This window comes from Rhamphochromis longiceps, linkage group LG7 (assembly GCF_057381845.1).
Source record: "Rhamphochromis longiceps isolate RC_006_pf linkage group LG7, R_longiceps_female_GT1.1, whole genome shotgun sequence".
NCBI classification, from domain to species: Eukaryota; Metazoa; Chordata; class Actinopteri; order Cichliformes; family Cichlidae; genus Rhamphochromis; species Rhamphochromis longiceps.
The window spans coordinates 35,579,398-35,592,203 of record NC_140563.1 but is presented as its reverse complement, the minus strand read 5'-3'; positions in this window follow the sequence as shown (position 1 = coordinate 35,592,203).

Genomic DNA, 12,806 nt, shown 5'->3' with positions numbered 1-12,806 from the left:
CAAGCACTTCTACAGTGGCTTGACTTTTCAGACTTGGGATCTATTAATACAGTCTGATCAGGGCCTGTGTTGGTATTACTAGGTCTGGGTAATCAAAGCCACTTAGTGCAATGCTTTGTTATCAAATCACCATTTATTATGATGTTTATTCAGTGATTTCAGGAACCAGATTAACATATGAAATAATTTGTGGGTCTCAGAGTCATCTTATGACATGACAAAGGAGAGAAAATATATTTTTGTCACAATAAAAAGTTTCAGTTTCAACTTTTTATTACTGGTCTTGTCAGCTCTAACCTAAAAGTTTCACTGTACTGACATAAAACACTTTAAAGGTCTTTTTTTGTATCTTAAATCTCACTTTGCAAAAGGAAAACACCACACAGCATCAACTCAGTGTATCTGTCTCTGATTTTTTTTCCCCTGTAATCCACCTTTTCTGAATAGGAATTGATCTTTGTCTGCAGGTCTCTCTCTGGAGTTTAACTAGCAATCCTTGATCCATGAAGCCTCAAGCTATAGCCAAAAGGAGTAAAGTGGACTTGAGCTCGGCTCCCAGAGTGATCGATCACAAGAGCAAAACTGTGACGATATCAACTGCAAAATGAAACCCTGTGTTCCAAGGCCATTGTGTTGACAAATGGCGGTGTGCAGTTTTGGCAGAGCTTCAGAGCTGAGTCTTCCTTTAAAACAGAAGCCAATGCAGATATTCATTCCACTTTATTAACCAGTAACTGAAGCGGTGGTAAGGCTGACTGCTCTCAGAAAAAGAACCATTGTGACATTTTAATTTGAAATTATGATCCTGGGTGTGCTGGGTGACAAAATTACTAATGTCAAAGTAATTAGTGAGGTTTAAAATGGACCAACAGACTTGGAAAATGAAACTAACTCGGAAACTAAAAATGGTCTTTGGAAATGAATCAATAAGACAGAGAATGCACTGACCATTAAAGGAGCAAATGAGGTTAAGGCAGAGCCAATTGAAATCACAGATGAAGTCAGCACTCTGCTTTTTGAAAGTGATGCAGCAGAACTGTCAGCAGGCGGCAACCCAGGGAGCTGAGATAAAAACAAAAGCATTTCAGACGATGCGCATAGTTTCACAGGAGGAGGTTTATCATTTAATGACTCGCTTCCCAGAGTCAATCTTCTTCCTCCAAATAAGCTTGTTGGAATATTAATGGTTTGTTTCCATGGAAAAATTACTTCATATTGTGTCTACAACTGTCTCCCTATTAGAGATTAATCAGAAAATTATTTCTAACAGCAATTTTACAAAGTAATCGTCCTTAATTGTTTTTTCTTTAGACAGCAGCTTAAAAACAACAACAACAACAACAACGACAACAAAAGTTGATAGAAAACAGAAAAAGGCAACAATCAAATATGTGAGAAAGTCAAACCAGAGAGTATTTCACAGTTTTTGACAGATTAAACAAGTTACTAATAATCAAAACAGTCACAGTGATACTGGTAACAGGGATAAACTGTTCTGGCACTTGTCACAGACTCATTTAGTAAATACTGTTAAATCTTGTTGTTCCAGATCACCACAGGAATGTGCGGGCTTGCATCTCTGCCCATAAAACTTAAAAACTCATGCCTGTTCTGCCCTTTATGTGTGGTGGCCCGGGCAACGTGCAGGTTTTTGTGTTTTACTTTACTTTCTTTCTCTCTCTGGTCTCAGGTGGAGTTATGGGATGGCTGTTCCGGCTGGGCCCACCTGCTCTGTTTCCCAGGGTTCAGCCATCACTTCTGTCTCTCATCATCTCATCAGTGAGAAGCATTTAAAGACTGGCTTGTGCCTTCATTCTCCAGATTGTTGTCATTTCGATGGTGGTAATTGGCTCCCTCATGCTCAGAGCTCATTTTTACTTCAACCTGTGATCACAAGCTGGCTACCAGCTACCTAAGGAATACTTACCTGTAACGTACGTCTCTGCCCCCCTCCTCCCTGGACTCTTCCAGCCAGTCAGTGTCTGCTGACCAAGACAACTGGCTCCACTTCATTCTGAAATGAATATTGACTTTGAAACACTTACCTCTCACTGAGTCTAAGTCCTGCTTTTGTTTTGTTTATTTCTGGCAGTGATTTCCTGCCATGTTCCTGTTATCAGACTCTTACCTGCACAATTTCCTGCTGCTATTTCCAGCATCGTTAAATTCCAAACACCTGTAAATAAAGCGTTTTGAATGGTTGCTTTCGGAGTCAACTTGTCCATTTGCACCTCTCAACTGCTCCAAATATTCCTGCTACTGTACCTTTGGATTGCTCACTACCGTCACTTGTCCAATTAGTCTGAAATATCCATCATCCATTGCATTTAATTGGGGGGGGGGCGCAGAAGTGGCACGGAGTATGGTATACAACTCATGTCTTCATTTATTTTTGGGTTGGACACCCAACCCACCCATCCATCCATTCTCTTCTGCTTATCCTTGTCAGGGTCATTTGGAGGGGCCTCTAGCCCCAGCTACCATGGGGCTAGAGGTTTATGTTGTCTTAATGATTTAATATTTAACATTTCTGAAAGTATTTTTTATTTGTTGCCAGTTTTTTATTGTTAAGCTTCACAAGGCAGTTACTATATAAATGGTTGTTCATGCTGTTAAAATGGATGTTAACAGCAGTCATAAGTAAATAACTCTGAAGGTACTCCGTGTCTTCGCGCTCACTGCCCTCTTATTCTTGCACTCCTGCTGGAAAATCCACAGAGGCAGCCGTTAACATACACCTAAATAGCGACAGACTAACACTCACTGAATTTGCTGAGAACACTGACGGGTAGTCACACAACGATCCACCGTCGAAGAGAGCTCAGCCGCACTGCTAAGTAGCTCCCCGGAGAGGCTGATCAGCTACAGGTGTGTGTCATCGTTGGGTGTGGCCAGCCACCTGGCCTGTGTTAGATTATAATATTATTTTATGCCATGTTATACCCCTAACTAAAGATTGTGAATTATTATGTAGTTTTAGTTTGCATTATTCTCCTGAATTAGAAGAAGCTGATAACTATTGCATTCGTTAAGCTGATTTGCATTACATTAGACTGCTGATTTATTGTGGATGAATGATATTGTTTTATGATGTTATAAGAAATACTGTTTGCAGAAAGTCATCGCCTTATTTGTCTGATTAGAAGAGAACAGAGCATGCTGGAGTTTTCTGCCCCAACTCAGCAGGAGCAGATAAACAGGGAGCCAAGGTCGTAGCTTAGGCGCCGTGTGAGAGAAAAGCATGTGAATGTTTAGGCTTTTATGATAAGGTGGGAGAACCAGAGGCTATAAGAGTTTGAGCAATGCTCCACCATTTTGAGATCTGAGGTTGTCTGCATACGGTGTCCATCTCCCACGTGTGTGATCATTAAAATCATCGTTTGACTTGACCCGGCCGGACCAGTGTTGTTATTGTGGTTTTTCCTCTTGTCTCCATCCCCAATATTTTGAACCTTAACACCTGGCAGGGCACACTCACCAGGCCTGATGGTGGTGCCTGTAAACCAGCCTACCAGATACACCCGCACGCACACACACACACACACACGCAGGAAAACAGGGACAGCAGCACAATACACACACACACACACACACACACACACACACACACACACACATGCCATCAAAAATATAAACAAGTCCAAAGACTTCTCGTGAACCCTGGGTCCCTCAGACCCAGGTCTTTGACACCATCCAGCTTTTGGATTGACCAAATGCTTCTGCAAACCTGGCCCAATCACCCAACATCAAGGGCAAAACTTAGTAATCCAAAAAACAGCAGCTACTAGTGGTTTGGTCCTGTTTTGGATGTTGTTTGTTTTACCAAGAAACTAGGCAAGTGGCTTTCTGGAGTGAAAAAATGCAGACTAGATACAAAGGAATAAAGAGCAGTTTCATAACTGAAAAATCTAGAGTGTAATCTGGTGTATTCTGTAGAAAGTGTAAGAAAATTGCACGAGTCTTGGATTTATTAAAAATTAAATCCATGTCTAACTCATCACAATCTAAGAAATGGTTTTCCCAAGTGCTTCGTGTAAGACAGGGGCTGGTTGTAGAAGTCAGCCCGGTCAGACATAAATCACCAGCACGGCTGCAAAATGTCTTTGGACAATAATCCTGCCTCGTTGAGATGACATGTTGCGGCCTACAATAACGAAAATGTTTCCAATTACAGCTTTCAATGTGACAAACAATAAAAGGTGAGTGCGCAGTTGGTTTCACAGTAAAATTAGAATGAGAGTGAACACTTGCAAAGTAGTGATTTTAGGGTTTGAGGAAAAATCGTGACTGTCTATCTATATTATCCAAATTTGGACAAATGTTCTTTTTTAAGACCGCTGGAAATGACACAATGACATTTCATTACTTCAAATTTTGCAGTTTCTATAGTTGGCCATTACTATTGACCAAAAATGGGTGGTAAGATTATATTGTGATGACGTGAAAGGAGTTGCTCATTGTAATGAGCTTTGGGCTCCGCAGTGAGTCTGTGGCCAGCAGCAGTGGGGCAAACTATGTCAAGCAAAATAGATTACGTTTGTCCAGCAAATAGTAGATTTTAAATACACCCCATTATGCACAATTTAAAAAGAGTCTTCACATTGGATTCATATGACAAAATAGAGTTTGGTGTGGGTTTGCAAATTTGACTTTCAGTGATTATGAAACAAGTAAATTGAGCCAAAATCATAGTTTTTAGCTATTTTGTTTTACAGCGATATTCTTATCTGGTCTTTCAGTGCACACTTTGTTCTGCAAGCAGCCTTAAAACTATGGCATATTTAGTTCAGTTTGCACGTATTTCAGGTTGTTAGAACTTTTCCAGAACTTCACAGTAAGAAGGCTGGGGGGGGGGGGGGGGGGGGGGGGGGGATATATATATATATATTCCTTCTTTAGGCTGGCCATGCTTAGCTCTGGGGAGCTCAGACTTGCAGAGAGAGCTCGGAGCTGCTTTTTCTTCATGTTGAAAGGGGCCAGTTGGGGCATAAAATGAGGATCTCTTCAAGGCGTGCCCAAACTAAGAGGGAACCAGGGGTCGATCCAGAATTTGCTGAAAGATTATATGTGTCACCTGGCCTGGAAATGCCTCTTTCAAGGCCAAAGTCTGGTGGGGAAAAGGTTAATTTGGGTTATTTACAGAAGTTTTTGTACAGGAATAAATGAAAACCACAGGAGGCTTGTTGCAGAGATCTGATAGATGAGCTTGAAGGAGGTGCACTGGCTTGTCCTCGTGAAAGGAGTCCATTAAGAGTAGCAGAGTGGGCTGGCACGTGAGGCTAGATGGTGAGCCTCCAAACAGAATCCTTAATGGGGAGTATAAATTTCAGGTAGGTTTTAAGGTCTCTTTCTTTGGCAGTTACATGGGAACACAGATATAGGACCACAAGTAAGTAATGATAAGTGTAACTCAGAGTGAGCCAATTCACTGTCTCAGTGAGTTACACTGAGTTACACTGGCTCACTCTGATGACTTGGTGTTGAGCTGCTCCTTAAATATCAGATGCTGATGAGCTCAGTGAACCATAGGTGCTAGGGAGAAGAACATCTGTAATACCCTGCTTAGTCTGCTGCTAATGGATGGATGCAGCACAGTGGTTCATGGCCAGAGGGTTCTGGGATGGAAAGTAATGGCCGGATTGGGCCCTTCTGAGTGGCTTTTCACTGTAAAGCCAAAACACTGCAAAGCCAAACCGCAATTTAATGGAAGAACACCCACAGCACAACAAACAGAGCAGATACAGAGCTCAGTGTGTGACACAGACACTGAATGACAGAGAGAGAGAGGAGGACAGACAGAAAGACAAAAGAAGAGCCAATGAACACAATGAGCTGTAGAGGACACCCACAGACCTAATGATTTTGGCTCTTATCACAGTTTTCAATTTTCACTGCATAAACTCTTAGCTAAACGCCCAGCAATGCAATCCCAGTGATAGATAAAGACCGATTCTCTCATAGCAGCAGAACAATTAATGTGCTAATGAAGAGATGTCTGCTGTGAGCTAACCAGTAATGTCGGACAAAAAATAAAGGCTGCATGTTGTTCACTGTAGCTGATCAGTAGGAACAGGGTATGGGAATTTCCCAAAATAAAAAAGGCTACCTATTCCCAATTAAATTTCATGGTTAAGTGTAATCATTCTGAAGGCTTAACAAGGCTTAAATACTTTGCTTAATAGGCTTAACTACTTATGATTAAAAGCTTAACAGAGTCATCAGTTTTCATGAAATGGGAGATAAATGGGCTTTTTAAAAAGTGTGTTTTAAACAAAAGGGTGTTATGATTAAAACTGAAGAAATCAATATCATTATATAGGAACAGGTCAAAGGACTGTGAGTGATTTGAAAGGACGCACTTAGTGATGAAGCCATAAAGAATTATAAGCTACCTCTGCAGTTCTTTTGGCACAATGTTTGCACTTAAAGAGCCTAAAATGAGGGTTTGTTCTTAACCAGACAAAACAGATACGGGTTCTTAATGAAGAGTAGGTGAAGGTTGCCTCACAGCCTTCAACAAAAATTACATTAAATTCAGTTTTACTTATTTTGCCCCAAATCACAACAACAGTTGCCTCCAGGTGCTTTAAATTGTACGGTAAAGACACTTCAGTAATACAGTGAAAACCCAAACAATAACAAGAGCGCCTATAAGCAAGCACTTGGCGACAGTGGGAAGGGAAAACTCCCTTTTAATGGGAAGAAACCATTGACAGAACCAGGCTCAGGTCAGGGTAGCCATCTGCCAAGTCCAGTTTAGGATGAGGGGAGGGAGGCAGGATAAAAGACCACATCCATGTCTTTTACTGCTGTGTATTCCCTCCGTTCATCCTCTTTCTCAACCAAGCTGTTTTAGCTTCCTTCTGACTGGCTCCCCCTCATAAGCAGGATTCTTTCACAGCAGGTGGTGGTGTTTATATGTGTACAGCCAGAGCTGTGTGCCTTAAATGACCACAGTAGGGATATCCACCGTCTTTAACATCATGTAGACCCAAGTGTGTAAAATATCCAGGCTGGCTTATACAGGGAGTGCAGAATTATTAGGCAAGTTGTATTTTTGAGGAATAATTTTATTATTGAACAACAACCATGTTCTCAATGAACCCAAAAAACTCATTAATATCAAAGCTGAATGTTTTTGGAAGTAGTTTTTAGTTTTAGCTATTTTAGGGGGATATCTGTGTGTGCAGGTGACTATTACTGTGCATAATTATTAGGCAACTTAACAAAAAACAAATATAAACCCATTTCAATTATTTATTTTTACCAGTGACACCAATATAACATCTCCACATTCACAAATATACATTTCTGACATTCAAAAACAAAACAAAAACAAATCAGCGACCAATATAGCCACCTTTCTTTGCAAGGACACTCAAAAGCCTGCCATCCATGGATTCTGTCAGTGTTTTGATCTGTTCACCATCAACATTGCGTGCAGCAGCAACCACAGCCTCCCAGACACTGTTCAGAGAGGTGTACCGTTTTCCCTCCTTGTAAATCTCACATTGGATGATGGACCACAGGTTCTCAATGGGGTTCAGATCAGGTGAACAAGGAGGCCATGTCATTAGTTTTTCTTCTTTTATACCCTTTCTTGCCAGCCACGCTGTGGAGTACTTGGACGCGTGTGATGGAGCATTGTCCTGCATGAAAATCATGTTTTTCTTGAAGGATGCAGACTTCTTCCTGTACCACTGCTTGAAGAAGGTGTCTTCCAGAAACTGGCAGTAGGACTGGGAGTTGAGCTTGACTCCATCCTCAACCCGAAAAGGCCCCACAAGCTCATCTTTGATGATACCAGCCCAAAGCAGTACTCCACCTCCACCTTGCTGGCGTCTGAGTCGGACTGGAGCTCTCTGCCCTTTACCAATCCAGCCACGGGCCCATCCATCTGGCCCATCAAGACTCACTCTCATTTCATCAGTCCATAAAACCTTAGAAAAATCAGTCTTGAGATATTTCTTGGCCCAGTCTTGACGTTTCAGCTTGTGTGTCTTGTTCAGTGGTGGTCGTCTTTCAGCCTTTCTTACCTTGGCCATGTCTCTGAGTATTGCACACCTTGTGCTTTTGGGCACTCCAGTGATGTTGCAGCTCTGAAATATGGCCAAACTGGTGGCAAGTGGCATCTTGGCAGCTGCACGCTTGACTTTTCTCAGTTCATGGGCAGTTATTTTGCGCCTTGGTTTTTCCACACGCTTCTTGCGACCCTGTTGACTATTTTGAATGAAACGCTTGATTGTTCGATGATCACGCTTCAGAAGCTTTGCAATTTTGAGACTGCTGCATCCCTCTGCAAGATATCTCACTATTTTTGACTTTTCTGAGCCTGTCAAGTCCTTCTTTTGACCCATTTTGCCAAAGGAAAGGACGTTGCCTAATAATTATGCACACCTGATATAGGGTGTTGATGTCATTAGACCACACCCCTTCTCATTACAGAGATGCACATCACCTAATATGCTTAATTGGTAGTAGGCTTTCAAGCCTATACAGCTTGGAGTAAGACAACATGCATGAAGAGGATGATGTGGACAAAATACTCATTTGCCTAATAATTCTGCACTCCCTGTAGATTCAAACCTGAGACTTTCTTATTGTAAGGCAGCAGTGCAAAATATGTATATATATCTACATGCAAACATTTCTGTAGGGCTTTACTTTAGTCTAGTATGGCAGGCTGTGAGTGATGTCTTTGTAAATTAGCAGCTCTGGCAACCTCTCTCATGATGTGACTCTAACTGTATCCAGCACAGTGCTTTCTGGTACAAAGTACATTAAACAGCAGCTTGCAACTCTCAGCAATTTTCACACTTTCCAAAGTGGGCTTGATTTGACCATCTGCAAGGCTGGTTGTTCAATTGAAATAATGTCATTGCACTCATGTTACTACAAAACACCTAATGGGACACTTAATCCTGAGAAAAAAAATCTCGATCAGCATCGTGCACCTTCTCTAAACGTACAAATCGAATACACAAGAAAGTCAAGTAGAAAAGTGCGACCTGTATGCGTAAGACAACAGCTTAACAGTGTGTAGGAGGAAACCGACTGCAGGTAAGATGAACTGAGAGTGCGGAAACATTAATACTCTCAGACTGGAGTCATTAATGAGTCATGCAACATTGATCTTGTCCCAACGATTAACTTTCAAATACAGCTGTGACTGTTCAGCTGAGAGGAGGTTTAATTTGGTTTTAAGTAGAAGACTCACTGCAACCTTACAGGATTTAACTGGAAGAAGGCGCAAATGAAAAGAAGGTGCTCCGTATGATGTATACAAATTAAAGGGACACTACAGGAAGAAAGTAAAACTTTGAATTAATCAATGTTGCCATGAAGATTTCTTCTTATATAAAATACTAATATTTGAACTACTTGAAATACAATTACCAATGTAAATCTGCACTGAGTTGCTTTATGGAGCAGAGATCTGAACTTTGGATAGACTGTGAAACACACAATCTGTAACATGATGCAAATATATTGCTACAATAGTCCCAACAGAACTGTGTTCTCTGTGTTTAACAGATAATATCTTTGCCATAATAAGCACCTTTGTCATGTTAGCATGATAATTGTTGCTATGGACAACACATAACAAAAATCAGGCTGTTTAGTAGAGAAATGTCATGGTTGGTTTTAAGTTTGTGGGAGATTTGGGGTTTCTTTTAAAAGTTTTGCTAATGTATTATTATCATTATTATTATTATTATTAGACTCATATACATTTATTGCTGTAAACATCCTGTAAAGCACAACTCCAATGAATCAATTCTTGAACTTTTTCATGTATTTCTTGTTTTCAAAAGAAGGAAGCACGGTCTTACTGTGTGAGGATGTTAATGACCATCCTCCCGAGTATGCTGAAATAAAACAACCTTCTTGACCTGAAAAGAGACATCTAAATGACACACACACCGCACATCTCACTGCTTAAACGGGGCGTAAATCAAATAAAATCAGGGCAGCACTTTTGTGAATTTGCATTCTAGTTTATCCAATTTTCTACATGAGTAGCTCCCTGTGGTGAAGCTTTCATGGTGTTTAAAAGGGAGTCTCAACAGGGTGTGACAAGAACCAAAGACAGTCAACATGCGCTAAGAAATTGGGTTTCTATTCAGTCTTTTCTGTTTTTTGATGAAGGTGGCTCACAGTATGAAATTGATCTGTAACCCACCTACAAAGCAATTTTTTTAAACAGAAAAACATACAATCCAAAGATAAGTTAATAAAGAGAGAGTGCATTAAAATATATCTGGTATTGAGCAACTGTTTCTATCATTATTTAATCAAATTGTTTTCTTATTTACTGCCAGATTAAACAGATTTGGGACAACATCAAAGATACCAAAGCTTTACAAAAGCATTTTTGTTAATCAGCCATTATGTGTTCTGAGGCCAAACTATTATGATTACAAGCAGAAATGATTTGCAATCACAGAGGACATCTGGCTAAAGCAATTAATTTCTGCTGAGGTTAACATAATAATAAACACTGCAGATTGTGGCAATTTTACAGGTCTGTTCACTCACTTCAGCACACAGCATTGATCCAAACCTAAAAATACCCATGCTGCGTTAGTTGTGATTGATTATTTTATCAGGGGCCGCTGCTGCGGGAATGTCAGCAGAGGATGGACAGCTGACACAGTTTCAGACAATTTATAGGAACAAACAGGCCCACACACACCGCACACAGACACACACACACACAGGCAGCATGCAGGCCTGTGATTTAGCTCGCTGCTAGTGTCTAGTCAGATAATCTGCAGAGATAAGCTTGACATCAATCAAGAACCAGCATGTGCCTTAGATCTGCACATTCAGATCACCGCTGGTCTCCCTGCACACCGTGGAGCAGATAGAGCCAATCTGCTTAGTCTGGCTCTGTAAACACAAAGCTGGCAGCCAGAGCTCTGCGGCACCAGCAAGAACCCGAAGTCTGCATTTCAAAGCAAGAGTCAGAGGTTCAGGTTTAATCACAGATTCTGATTAAAGCTTGACAATTCATCGTCCCATACGAGTCCACTGATAAATATGTAAAACGAAACAGACGTTTTAAGCTACAGCTTGAAAGGACGTGAAAGGACTCTTCAAACACTGGCATATGTAGCTGTACAGTAAGATGGAAAAAGGATATTGCATTTGAAGAAAAATAGATTTAAGTGGGTATAAAACCAGAAAAGAATGCTGTACAGTTTGTGAGCTGATGCTGGGGGGGGGGGGGGAGCAGACTCCAGACAGCTGTGTTGAAGGAAGTATTGAGAGAAAACCTACTGATGCACAGGGAGAACATGCAAACTCAACACAGAACGGTCCCAGCCTTTCCAGGAAGAAAAAGTCAATCTTATTGTGCATTCAGTGATCACCGTTGTCTTTATATTTATGCAGACTGTACAGGATGGGAGTGTTCAGAGAATCCTGGTCTGAGCCTTGATTCTCTGAGGTATAAGGTTCCTTATGGCAATCTTTGTGGAACTTACAGTAACTAAGATATTTTTGGCATGCAGCCACTCGAACTGCGTTCATCTCTTGCTCCGTTCCTTCCTTTTAATTTCTCATCTGAGAGAACGTTGTGGTTGACATTTTGCTGATAGATGACAGCTCCCAGCAGAGCCTGGTGCCAAGGGCTCGGGCTGCTCAGATGAGTTCACCTCTCAGTGATGAGAGGAGTTGTACTGCTGCGTGAGTCTGCACCACCCATGGATCATCTTACACTGAGGTGGAGACATGGGGAGACCTGAAGGAGTGAAGCTAGAGAGGAAAGATAATCAACTTTTTGGACAGTCTTAAGATTATTGTCATTAAATCTACTGCCTCATTTGTATCTCAAAGTAAACGCACAATAATAATAACAACACTGATTCAGTGTGTCTCATCAAATGCCTTTGTCTGTTTCCTGGAAGTCTGACCTTGCAAAGAGGTTTATTTTATTTTTTTATTTTAAAGTATGCGGTGTTTGCATCCATGTCCAGTCTTTTTCTTTATTGTCATTGCAGCTGCATTTCTATATTTACTCGCACAAATTTGGAATAAATGAAATAATGTGAAACACTATACAACCGCATGTTTTAAGACATTTTGTTTAAGGCTTCAAGTTTTTTCTGCTGCTGATTAAACCCAGGAAATCGTACTGCAACAAGGTTAAACAACCGAGGGACATAAAAATAAAAAAACTAAAAAACTAAATCACGAGTCGTTTCTTTTACACTTGGGAAGGATCTAAAGACACTGATGTTTAGAACTCAGCTGTAATACACTCAGGATGAGAATTACTGTTCCAGTCTGGGACTTTTTGCACAGATCTCCTTCACCACTGACTCCAGTACTTCAGGAGTACTTCAGGAACAACTCCAGGAGGTGATGCTGAGTTGTTCAAAAGCCAACAGAGAGACGTTAACTGTCTCACGTATGCTAGCATTGTTAATGTTGAGCATGCCTAAACCACTTGCAAGGCACCTTAGATATTTCTTACCCACCTCTACTGGGTGCTTTAGAGATACTCATTTTGCACAATCCCAAAACCTCCAACTTTCCAGGAGCATTCCAGAGGAGTTGTGGCTATAGTAAGATATCGTCTCACATTCTTAGGCCTTTATGTTGGATTTCAGATCACTGGTTAACCCTGTACTTTGGGGTCAAAGTCATCATAGGTGGTAACCCTAACCTAACCTCAACCCACTTCACACATGGTGTCAGTCAATTTGGTGGACAGTAATCAGCCCCATAGCAAGCCAGTAGCGGGAGTTCATGTTTTGATGTTTCAGTCTTTTCTGAACAGTCAGTCTTATGTTTGACCT